The sequence below is a fragment of the Phyllostomus hastatus genome, unplaced genomic scaffold (assembly GCF_019186645.2).
Source record: "Phyllostomus hastatus isolate PE091 unplaced genomic scaffold, TTU_PhHast_1.1 phas_contig_1, whole genome shotgun sequence".
In the NCBI taxonomy this organism is placed as follows: Eukaryota; Metazoa; Chordata; class Mammalia; order Chiroptera; family Phyllostomidae; genus Phyllostomus; species Phyllostomus hastatus.
This window is the reverse complement of record NW_025333498.1, coordinates 19,634,396-19,647,770: the sequence shown is the minus strand read 5'-3', so window position 1 is coordinate 19,647,770 and position 13,375 is coordinate 19,634,396. Positions and strand designations below refer to the sequence as shown.

At 37.1% G+C, this 13,375-nt stretch overlaps 1 protein-coding gene across 1 annotated transcript in view; it reads left to right on the top strand.

Annotated features, from left to right (window-relative positions):
- The window catches only part of GORASP2 (golgi reassembly stacking protein 2), a 35,194-nt gene that overhangs the window by 588 nt on the left and 21,231 nt on the right, over positions 1–13,375 (top strand). The window lies entirely within an intron of this gene.

Genomic DNA, 13,375 nt, shown 5'->3' with positions numbered 1-13,375 from the left:
GATGGTGAGGGTATCTTTTTAGTTTTCCGAGTAAAGGAAGCCTGAACACTGCCTACGAGAGGCTGGGGATGCAACGCAGGTGTTAATTTACCTCGGCTCTGTATTAATGTCCAGAAAGGCCAATTAGGCAAACAGAATGAAGTGGCCCAGGTGTAGGCTTGACAGACTTAAATTTATTTGAATTTGACAGTCGTTTTTTGCTGTCGTGTCGCTCCTGACCTTTCCAATCCTCTTCTACGTTTCCTGGCCGAGGGAACTTCCGTTCTCTTCTTTCTAAGACTGCTCAGGGTGTGGTGAAGATTAAGGTTTAGAGCCACAGTGGAGAAAGAGGTAAAGAAGAGGAACGTTTGAAAATATAATTTAGGTAAATAAAGGAAAGCTACCTCAGTCACCAGGATGCAGAGAAACATAGTACATGTCAAAAGGCGTTAACTAAGCCCCTGTTTATGGACAGCCTGGGTTGAATTAAGCATGTAGTCCCTTCCTCAGGAACTAGTTTTTAAAAGTAGCATTGGTGGTTGTGTACTGTGGCACTCGCGTGTGTAGTAACAGGACTGACAATTAACAGAGTGGCCCCAATCTGTAGCGCCATTTCAGGATGCAGTAGAGCTCCACTTAGATATTAGCTCCTCACGGGCAAGAGCATTTTCACTGAAAGTGAGAAAGTGCATTTCCTGGTGCTACAGTCATTTTCTGGCTTAGGTCCCATGTTTGAGGTGAGACGCACTCTTAAGCTGAAATACCCAAATAGCTATGTGACAACTGTGATCAGTCACCTTTTTGATCTTCAGGATTATCATGTCTAGTTGTCTCTCCACTGTACTAAACATCCCTCTTTGAAACCATACTCTTGTTTGGAAAGGATTTTCCCAGAAAGTAAAGAGAATCTATAAAGAAACCAGATTACCTTCCTGTTGCCTTTAGTTAAGCCAGCCCCCAAGTACCACATGGATAGAGGAAATGGAAGTGTCAGACTCCAGATGTGAGTGCAAGTTAGTGGCAGTACTTTCTATTATCTGGTTTGATTTTGAGTTCTAGGTTCTGGGCTGTGTTATTCAGTATTACCAGCTGATTCTCACAGTGACTGTAGCCATGAATCTTTGGGGATTCATGGTATTTTTATAACACACGCAATCGGTAAAGTCTAGTGTTGAGTTTAAAAAGTCTGTTGGAAAACTGTACACATCAAAAGGATTCAGTGACTTCTGTTAATGACTTCAATGCCATAAAACAAGTTGAAGTGTATCTTGTTTACATAGATACACCTCAGTAAATTAGTGCTCATACATATTCTATAGTTTTGAGGTTTATTAGAGGAAGCTTTGAAATAGTAATAATCATCTAGGAGAATTTTTTTAATGTACCTAAGTGTGTAACCCACTCTGCTCCTGACTCTGTAATTGGTTTTCTCTGTTTTTCTAAAGGAGAAAGTACTATGTTAAATCCCAACATACAAAAATATCTTATTTTCATTTGTTATTGACTAAATGTACAGTGGTATATTCCACTGCTGGGTTACTGAGTTTGTAAACAACAGTAAATATGACAGGATAACTTGGAATAAAATAACCCGTGTTTAACAAGTTCTCTAGAATGGTTAAATTGGAAGTTTTCATTAATAATCAATTCCCTGGCCATTTTCTTGTTTGTCATAGAAACTTGTATGACTGGGTTTTGACATCCATATTCATTGTTGTTTTATCATTGTTATTTCAAAGTCTCTACAATTCATATCAAACTTTACAGTTTTTCCATTTTTTCATATTGATTGTTAGATTCTGTTTTAAAAAATGTTTAGGGACAACCTTGAAATGTTTTCAGATTTTCTGCTGTGAGCAGTGTACTCTCCTCTTTATGTCTTACGTATTTATGTATTCATGCACATCTTCACGTTGCTGGTCCTATTTTATGTGGACTTCCCATCCTGGAAGTAACCACCAAAGGTAATTTCTTATGTATCCCTTCAAAAATGTGTAATACACCCTCCCCTTTTTACTCGTTCTGTTTCCTTTTGTGACTGTTGGAATTATATGATACAGCCACACACCTTGGTCTTCTCATTTGATAACAGTCTTGGCAGGCTTTCCATAGCAGCACACAGATCTGTCTCCTGTTTCACTTAGCTCCATACTAGCCTGTTGCACCGTAGTTTCATTAAGAGCACCTTCTGGTGTTGGACATTTAATCTTTCTATTCTTTTGCTATTATAAGTATATATCTACAAATTTTTTTGTATCTACAACATTTTGATTTCACTTAAAATGTACCTTTTCCCAAATTACTAAATTTTAATGATATCTAATTACATAAATGTTGATCTTCATGTTAGTAAATTACATTGTTTTCTGATTGTGAGCACGTGTTTACTAATTATCATTTGGATTTGTTTCAAAAGTGTAACAATGAACCAAAATTACCTGTAATCCTACCATCCAAAGGTAAATACTATTGAAGTATTTTTCCTAGTCTTTTTTGCTCTGCCTAACATTTTCCCTAAGCCATATCTCACAAGGACTTTAAATGATAGGATATGTTCAAGTACAGTGTGGTCAGAGTTATAAGATGTTGGTTTTATGAGCTAAATATCCAACAGCTGAAGAATTGTTAAATAAATCAGGGCCTATACACAGATTCGGTGACTGTGCATTCAGTGAAAATTGTGTTTCAGGAAACTCTGGGCACAGGTATGCCTCTCCATGTATGTCTGTGTACATTCGGATGGCCAGGAAAATAACATGGAAAGGTAATGAGCCAGGATATTAAAAGGATTATTGGTGGATGGTGACATTTATATTTATTTTATTTTACTTTATTTGGGAAAAAAATTAAAATTCTCACCTGAGGATACATGGATGTGTTCATTGAGTTGGGATGGAGAGTAGAGAGAGAAACATCGATGAGAGAGAGGAACATCAATCACTTGCTGCTGTGTGCCCCAACCAGGGATCGAATCCACAACCTAGGTACGTGACCTGAACAAGAGTCAGACCCACAGCCTTTTGGTGTGTGGGACAATGTTCCATCCAGCTGAGTCACCTGGTCAGGGCACATTTATATTTCTTTTAAAGTTTAATATATTTTAGCCCTGGCTGGCGTAGCTCAGTGGATTGAGCGCAGGCTGCGAACCAAAGTGTCGCAGGTTCGATTCCCAGCCAGGGTACATGCCTGGGTTGCAGGCCATAACCCCCAGCAACCGCACAGTGATGTTTCTCTCTCTCTCTGTCTCCCTCCCTTCCTTCCTTAAAAATAAATAAATAAAATTTAAAAAAAGAAAATTTAAAAAAAAGTTTAATGTATTTTCCAAAATTTCTGTAATGGTCATGAAATGTTTATATATTTACAAAAATATAGTTATAAAAAGTAGACTCCTAATGGAAGATTTTTTAATTTGTTCAGAAGCCCTCATTTAAAAATAGCATTATATTTCAGAGTCCCTTATGCAGTGGGTCTAGTTCCATGTTCACCTTGAGTACCACTTCTATTCCTGGCCTCGAATCCTAACGTTAGGCAGAAGTGTCACCAGGGCTTCTCAGTTTTGTTAGAAGTTATGGTGAGTTACTACAGTTGAAGTGTGTCGAATACAAAATTCTAGCCTAGATTGTCCATTAGGCAAAAATTACCTTTTTGGAGTTGTCTCATGGATACTCAATATAAGATCCCCATGTAAATTAAAATACTCAAATTAATTTCATTCTGCACTTAGTACTCTCTGAGATGAGGTATATCTGAGGACATTTTGAAACCAGTGTTCATACCAACATGGAGACATGGAAAATGTCATTTTGCTCTTTCTTATAGTTTCCACCAAGAGAGATTTCGAGTTGATGTTTTGAAGCAAAGGATGTTGAGATGAGGTGTGTCTCCAGTGTAGTAGCCTTTATCTCCTGAGCCATTTGCTCAGGAGACTGGCCAATATCAGGTACTTTCCTTAGAGGAGAATGTGGCAGTAGAATGATTTCTATAGAAAATGGAATACCTAGACACTATCTACTGTTATATGGGTCTGCTCTTTTCAAATGATGCCTTAATAATCTACATGATATGCTACAGCATTTTAGCTCAGTATTTGTTTTGAGAAAGTAAATTCCCAATATTTGATAGTCATAATTTTTTATTCTACTGACACAATGTTTCTCAAACTCATGCCCCTGTTTGAAAAACATAAAATTTTCACTACTTCCCCTTCTCACTCATTCTGAAAACAATGAGTGTTAAAAGATGACAGATTATTTGATGCCATTTTCCAAGTATAAAGTTATAATTAAAACAGCTTTGTAAGTACCACGTGAAAATTCTGACCTGCTCCCAAAATTAATCTCTTCTGAAAAAAATGCTGCAAAATTTAACTAATAAACATTCTTTGGAATTGCTTTTTTTTAAAAAAAAAAAAAAAACAAAAACAGAGGAAAGGGAGAGAGAATGAGTGGGAGAGAAACATCAATGTGTGGTTGCCTCTTGAACACCCCCTACTGGGGACCTGGCCCACAACCCAGGCATGTGCCCTAAATGGGAATGGAACTGGCGACCCTTTGATTCACAGGCTGGCACTCAATCCACTGAGCCACACCAGCCAGGGCTGGAATTGCTTTTAAATGTAGGAATCACTATATTTCAGTTTATTAATGTCATGGAATGCAATGTATGTGAACCTTAGTATACTTTTAGGAATTGTAAGTACCATTGGAAATAAGCAATTCCCTTGAACAAATTAATAGTGTCATGTTGTTTATGTAACTTTCATATTTTTGTGATGAAGTGTTCTTTCCTATATAGACCATCTTCTCAGGAACCTCATTCAGGGAGACCTGCTATTGGTGGATGATTATGGTGTCTGTCCCTGGTCAGTGAGTAGTAGAGTGCATAGTACTGGCGCTAGTGCCTTCTAGACCAGAGAGTGACTGAGTTATTTGATAATTCTTCATAAAACTTGAATTTCAAATAATATCACTACACTTATTTTGCTGGCTTTAATATTCTACTGAAAGGATTATATTATTTTGATTGATTCAAAATAATAATGAAATTTTATGAATTTTGAAATTCATAAAAATGAAATTTTAATTAAACTAGAACATATTTATTCACAAAGATTTGATGTGTACTTTAGAATCTGTGGATTGCCTTGGAATTTGTGATTATTGAGTAAGGTGATTCCCTCCCCCCCCCAGCCCAAACATACCCAGAACCAAAGTTATTACTTGAGGAGACTACACATCCCTCTTGGTATTGCAAATAATTTACTTTAGCATGAAGAGAATGATGAGTGGGGTGTTTTGTTTTGTTTTAAACAACTTGAGAGATCATTCAAGCACATTATCAGCAATGAAGAACTTTGTCATGCCCTGACTGGTGTGGCTCAGTGGGTTGGGCGTCATCCTGCAAGCCCAGGGGTCACTGGTTCAATTCCCGGTCAGGGCACAGGCCAGGGTTGTGGGCCAGGTCCCTGGTTGGGGTTGTGTCAGAGGCACCCAATCAATATTCCTCTCTTACATCAATGTTTTTATCTCCCTCTGTTTCTCTCTCCTTCCCCCTCTCTCTGAAAATAAATAAAACCTTTAAAAAAATTTTTGGAAAAAACAACACATTAACTTTCTTTATTAAAACAGTGCTTCCCTCCTCATTGGTTATTCTGGAGATTAAGTGAGATATTTCATGTAAAACACTAGCATAGGCTCTGTTATCTGGTGCCTTTATTATTAACAGTTGCATTATTGTATCACCATTGGGAACCACTAGTGTAGTGGAAGTACTAGTTAAAATATACTTGTAAACATTTTAAGTAGTATTTCCATTTAACCATTCAGTAGCTACTTTTTGTCATGTACCTAACTCTGTACTTTACTGCTGTTTAAAACATAAATTTTAGATCAAATCTGACCCATTAATTTTATAAATGTACCTTCTAATTTTTAAGGATCCTCATTTTTAAAGATACTTTATGTCTGTTTTTTAAAAGTATGTGACTACAAGTGTCCTTTTCATCATTTTGCCAGTGTGACTAAGCACATTAATTAAAGTGACTAAAAAGGTCTGTGTTATTAAAATGATGTTGTTGGGTTTGATCTACACTGTAGAGTCTTTCAGTAACTAAGCAACAGTTAGCCTTATTTCATGGTGAGTTATTAAATCTTAGACACTACCCAATCAGCCTCCTCACTTTACAGCTAAAGCAGAGAGAGATTATTGCCCAAAGTCATACAGCCCATTTTCTTTAAGAGGTAACTAACTTGGTATTTAAATAGTATAAAATGAGGTGACAGCTTGTCAGAGTTTTTTTGCTTATTTTGAAGCAGACTTCACTCTATTTGAACATCGTTTTACTAACATACAGGTCTTTTCTAGGAAGCTGCTATTTAATGATGGGTTTCGATTTCATTTTAGTAACCATTAGGATTTTATTTCAAATTGCTTCATATAATATAAGTTACATCATCAGTTGGTTCAGTGTTAGGAGAAGGTGCTCTTTGAGACACTTTGGTAGAACATGTGAGAAGAATGTCTCACATTAGCAGGGAGGCTTGAAGTCTTCTACTCTATTGCAGAATTATTTACTACACACTTGTGCCAAGTGCCAAATGGGGAAACTGGCCCTTTTCAGAATGTGGAAGAGCTCTCCGACTCCCAAAGTGCCTTTTTTTAAAACCCTGAAGGATTTAGAGCTTATTTTTATTAACATCCCTTTTCTAGATCTTTCCCTGTTGTTTTGATTCCTTAAGCACACGTAACAGGAGGCTTTGTGTGTATAGTTGAAATTAGCTCTCGTTTAGGTGTTAATTGAATTTCAAGTTATTGTCTAGCCTTATTTAACATCTCTTATGTTCTTACAAACTACAAAAGTGAGACTGTTAACATTAAATTAAGAGCTAGAGGGGGTGATGATGTAGACAGTCATTCAAAGGGACTTATTTACTTTTAATGTGTGAAGAACGAATTGGTGGTGCCAGTGTAAAGAGTTAATAAAGAGGAGGCACATCATACTGAGTTACTTTTATGGAAATATCTCCATGGCTAGAAAACTTGAGAAAGATCATTTACATACCAGCCTGAAATTTGGTCAAGTGTATTTTTGTATATCACCTTAAAAAATACCTAGTCTGATAATATCGTGCTCTGAAAGTAACTTTGTGGGTTCCTTTGAGATAGCAGCTCTGTATTCCTCAGCTGGAAGTATATGAGTAAGTGGGGCAGTGCAGTTGAGAGAACGTCTCCCCTTGCCTCCACATACTCCACCCAAACTCTTCGTCCCTTCAACCCTGCTGCCCCTCTCTCCCCCAAGTCCATGTGAAAGAGAGGGATTCATGCAAAAAGACCCAAATCTAGCATAAAGTGCTGTAATACTTTTATAGAAGAAGGGATGGGTGCTTTGCTGGAAAGCAGCTGGTATAGAACTATTAGGCCTGTACACAAATTCAGGCTAAATCTGGTAAACTTTCTAATGATTCAGTATCAAGGTAAAAGTAAAGTCAAAAGCTTAATTACTTTTATTAACTGGAATTGGATTGGACAAAACAGTTAATGGTATCTTGTTGGGCAGTTTATCGAACTTTATTACAGCTCAAAATAAATATGTATTTCCATTGCAATGGGTATGTACTACTACATTTCATGAAAAACATCCTTATTAAGTCTTATTAAGTCATGAATTGGTATTTTGTGTATGCTGATATTTTTGACATTTGTCTATTAAATTGATTTCACAACCCACGGAAACTCCCTGTAGTTACTGACACTACTTCAGGGATTCATTTATGCATGGTTGGTGATTCAAAAATCCATCTCCTAGTCATTGGTGTTAATTTCTTTCTATGTAGTGGGGATGGATGACCCTTCAGTGCAGTTCCTCTGTAACTTTGAGGAGTAAAAAAATGTCCATCGGATTACTTCTTGCTTTTTTTTCTAGAGTGCTTATGAGGGAAACATTTCTTTCATGTTGTTACTTTTACTTTAGTAAGTACCAATAACTGTTCATAATTTCATCTGCCTATCCATGGTTTGGTAACATTTCTTTTTATAATTATCATTTTGTAAGCATGTTGCCCTTTATTATTTTCAGCTGTTTTATTATATTTCTTAATTGTTCAAAGTAAATCATATGGCCTAAGAAATTGGCAAAAGTACAACTTCACCATGCTTTTTGAACTCTCAAGGAATGGGTTTGCATAGAGTTGATTTTTTCCTTAAAACTGAATATATATTGCTTTCAAATATCAAAACTGTGATATATGAAAATCTATTTTTAAGCCCTGGCCAGGTGGCTCATTTGGTTGGAGAGTTGTCCCTTATACCAAAAGGTCACATACCTAGGTTTCAGGTTCAGTCCCTGGTCCAGGCACATATGGGAGGCAACCAATCAACATTTGTCTCTCAAATCAATATTCCTCTCTCCACCCCTCTCTAAAATCAATAAACATATCATCAGGTGAGGAATTAAAAAAATAGAAAGAAACGAAGATCTATTTTTAAAATGTATTGTGTGCTTCTCCAGCATTAGAGAGATAAGTGCTAAGTATATTTTAACCAATTCCTGTCTTAATTGTTTTGATGACTGTCAGTTAACATGCCGTGTTGGAATACAGATCACACAGACATCACCTAGCCTTGTGCTGTAGGGTAGCCTCTAGCTACATGCGGTTGTTTAAACTTAGATGTAATTTTTTGTCTTTTTTCCCCACCATTTTTTTATTGTTGTTCAAGTACTAGATGTAAATTATTAAAACTAAGTGAAATTAAAATTCAGTTCCTTGGCTACACAAGCCACATTTCAAATGCTTTATGTCACCTGTGGCTACTGGCTACTATATAGGACAGCACACATACAGAAGACTTCCCTCATCACAGAAAGTTACGTAGGTGACTTAAGGACAGAGATGTTTTGTTTTTTCACTGTTGTATTCCCTACAACAAGACACAACCACAGTTGCACCTTTTATTATAAGTCACAGTAAGTACTTGCTAGGTAGAGTTTAGTAAGTGGCTCAAGACTGGTGCTTTGTTTTTCTTTTGATTTTTGTAATTTTTAAAAAGATTTTCTACCGGCAACTTTTTTACAGTCTAGTGGCAGTAGCATCCCTTTCTTCTTTCAGTTCTTTTGTCTATTACTCTGCATATTGCTGTCTTGGAAATCAGATAGCCAAACCATGCAAAATAAATGTACAGTAAATAGCATCTAAGAGTGGTCTTGAAGTAATGTTGTGAAGAACAATTGTATGGTACATAAATGTTTAATTACTGTGTTGTACACCTGACACTAATTAATATTCTATATCAACTGTAATTGAAAAATCTTTAAAAAAAGGAAGAAAGAAAAACAAAAGAATTAGCAAGGTAAATACATTACTTTGTGACCTTTACATTGCCTGCTCAGAGTCCTTTTAGACTTAATGGCTGGTTTTCAAATGGTGTTCCTTATAGGTGAGGTGTGGGTATGTTCTTAGATTGTAGTAATTTAATTTCTACTTTTTGGATAGAAAGAACATATCTTTAAACTTTTTGATTAAAAAAGCACGTAAGTGTATAGCTTGATGAATTTACATGTACAACACACTGTGTAACAGGCATCCCAACCCCTTCCAGTCTCACCCCAATGACTCTCCAACACCCCAGCATGAATAAATACTATCCTGATATTTTTAAAACATATTTTTATTGATTACACTATTACAGTTGTCCCATTTTTTTTTCCTAGCCTTTATTCCCCTCCACTCTGCACCCACCCCACCAGCATTTCCCCCCTTAGTTCATATCCGTGGACTTTACGTATAAGTTCTTTTTGCTTCTACATTTCCTATAGCATTCTTAACCCCTTCCGTCTATTTTGTGCCTATCATTTATGCTTCTTATTTGCTGTACCTGTTCCCCCATCCCCCTTCCTGCTAATACTCCATGTGACCCCCATTGCTGTGATTCTGTTCCTGTTCTAGTTGTTTGCTTAGTTTGTTTCTGGTTTTTGTTTTTTGGGTTTTTTTTTTTTTTAAGATTTTATTTATTTATTTATTTTTAGAGAGGGAAGGGAGGGAGAAAGAGAGAGAGAGAAACATCAATGTGTGGTTGCTGGGGACCGCGGCCCGCAACCCAGGCATGTGCCCTGACTGGGAACCGAACCTGGGACACTTTGGTTCGCAGCCCGAGCTCAATCCACTGAGCTACACCAGCCAGGGCAGTTTGTTTCTGATTTTGTTTTTTTGTTTTAGGTTCTGTTGTTGATGGTTGTTTCTTGTCATTTTACTGTTCATATTTTGATCATCTTTTTCTTAGATAAGTTCCTTTAATATTTCATATAATAAGGGCTTGGTGGTGATGATCTCCTTTAACTTGACCTTTTCTGGGAAGCATTTTATCTGCCCTTCCATTCTAAATGATAGCTTTGCTGAGTAGAGGAGTCTTGGATGTAGGTTCTTGGCCTTTCATGACTTGAATTCTTCTTTCCAGCCCCTTCTTGCCTGCAAGGTTTCTTTTGAGAAATCGGCTGATAGCCTTATGGGCATGCCTTTGTAGGTAACTGTCTCCTGTTCTTTTGCTGCTTTTAAGATTCTCTCCTTATCTTTAAGCTTGGGTAATGTAATTATGATGTGCCTTGATGTGTGCTTCCTTGGGTCCAACTTCTTTGGGACTCTCTGAGCTTCCAGGACTTCCTAGAAGTCTATTTCCTTTGCCAGATTGGGGAAGTTCTCCTGCATTATTTCTTCAAATAAGTTTTCCATTTCTTGCTTTTCCTCTTCTCCTTCTGGCACCCCTATGATTCAGATGTTGGAATGTTTCAACTTGTCCCAGGGGTTCCTAAGGCTCTCCTTATTTTTATGAATTCTTGTTTCTTCATTCTGTTCTGGTTGAATGTTTATTTCTTCCTTCTGCTCCCAATCATTGATTTGAGTCCCTGTTTCCTTCCCTTCACTGTTGGTTCCCTGTACATTTTCCTTTATTTCGCTTTGCATAGCCTTCATTTTTTCCTTTACTTTGTAATCTTATTCAACTATTTCTGTGAGCATCCTGATTACCAGTGTTTTGAACTGTGCATTGAATAGGTTGGTTATATCTTCATTACTTAGTTCTGGTTTTGGAGCTTTGATCTATTCTTTCAATTGGGCCCTTTTTTTTCTCTCTCTCTCTCTCTGCCTCTTATGTTGTAAGGGACAGAGCCTTAGGTATTTGCCATAGCGGGACAACCCACCTTGCCACCTTGTGGTGCTGTTTGTGGGGAAGGGGTCAGAGAGGGAACTATGCCCCTTGCTTGGCCAGGCCAGCTTTTAGTCACTTGAGCTGCTACCCACGATCAAATTGGGCCCTTCTAGTGCTCATTCCCAGGTGGGTGGGCTTATGTACATTCTAGGACCCTGTGGTTCTCTCCAACAAACTCTCCTGTGAGGCTGGGAGTTTCTCCTGCAGCTGTAACCCCCATAGGTTTTGACAGCCAAAGGTTTCAAGGCTTTATTTTCCCAGGCTGGAACCCTGGATTGCGCAGTCTGTCTCGCTCCCCAGTTGTTTCTCCCATTTTATCCACATGTAAATGTGGCAAATGTGGGACCGCCGGTCTGTCAGCTGCCACCTTGCTGCAGAGAAGAACATGCATCTTCTCTGCCCCCGCTGCCCCTCTTCACCACTCCTACCAGTCTGGATGAATGTTTCTTCTTTAACTGCTTGGTTGTCGGACTTTCACACAGTTCGATTTTATGGCAGTTCTGGTTATTTTTTGTTTTTAAATTTGTTGTTGTCCTTCTTTTGGTTGTGCAAGGAGGCAAAGTATATCTATACCTTCACCTTCATGTTGGCCAGAAGCCCACTGTCCTGATTTATAACAGCATAGATCATTTTGGCCTGTTCTTATGTTTTATATAAATGGAATCATATGATAGATATATATTCATTTGTATTTGGCTTCTTTTATTGCTTGTGAGATTTATCCATGTTTTGTATTGTTGTAGAGACTTTCATTAATACATTTTATGCCATTGAGAGCATGTACCAAAACCATATCCTGCTGTTGATGGGCACTGTGTAGGATTCAGTCTGAGGCTATTACGAATAGCGCTGCTATGAACATTATACTGTATATGCCTTTTGAGTAACATGCATGCCCATTTCTATTGGGTATATTAAAAAGTGGAATATTTGGTCAAAGGTGTGCATATTTCAGTATATTAATAGATATTGCCAAATAGTTTACTAATCTACATTCTCACCAGCAGGTTTCTTGATTGTTCCATATCCTCATTAACACTTAGTATTTTCCATCCTTTTTTGGTTTTGTTTTGATCATTCTGATACCTGTGTAATGGTATTGGGTTGTGGTTTTCATTTGCATTTCCTTGATGACAGTTGAAGTTGAGCACATTTTTATAGTTATTGGCCACTTCAGTATCCTCTTTTGTTTAATATTTGCCAAAATCTTTTAACCATTTCTCCATTGTTATCTTTTTTAGCAGTTTTATTGAGATTAAATCCAACCTTTTAAAGTTTACAGTCCAGTGTTGTTGATTTTTTTAATTAACAGAGTTGTACAACTCTAGTATCTAATTCCATAACCTTTTTAGCACCTCAGGAAGAAACTCCCTACCCATTAGCAGCTACACCTCATCTTCCCTTCCCTCGGCCCCTGGCAACCACTAGTCTACTTTCTTTTTCTATGGATTTGCCTTTTCTGGACATTTAAATGGAATCATAACTATGTGGCCACTGGCTTCTTCCACTTAGTGTAATGTTTTCACGTTCATTCATGTAACGTCTGTCAATAATTGATTCCTTTTTATTGCCAAATATTCCATTCTGTGAGTGTTCTACAATTTGTTTACCTCTTTGTGAGTTGAGGAATATCAGTTGAGTTTTCATATTCTGGCTTTTATGAATAATCCAACTATGAAATTTAGGTATAAGTCTTTACAGGAACATGTTTTCATTTCTCTCAGTCATATACCTAGGAGTGGAATTGCTGGGTCATGTGGTAACTGTTTAGCATTTTGAGGAACTGCCAAGCTGTTTTCCACAGCGGCAGCACCATTTACATCCCTTCCATCAGTGTGTGAGGGTTCCTGTCTCTCCATGTTACTATCAGCCCTTGTTCTTGTCTTCTTTGTTAGCGTTCTCATTGATGCAAAGTGGTATCTATTTGTGGTTTTACTGTCTTAATGATTTGCAGTATTCTAAATTTGTTCTGAGTACAGTTCCTTTGTATTCTCTTTATTTCAATTTTTTACTCTTTTGATGAGCAGAAGTTTGTAGTTTTAGTATAATTTAGCTTATCAATTTTTTCAGTTTGTGATTAGTACTTTTTTGAGTCCCATTTAAGAAGTCTTTTCATATTTGAAGATCTCAAAGATATTTTTCTGTTTTTCTTTAAAAGCGTAATTTATTGTTTTACCTTTGATCTTTAGATCTGTCATTC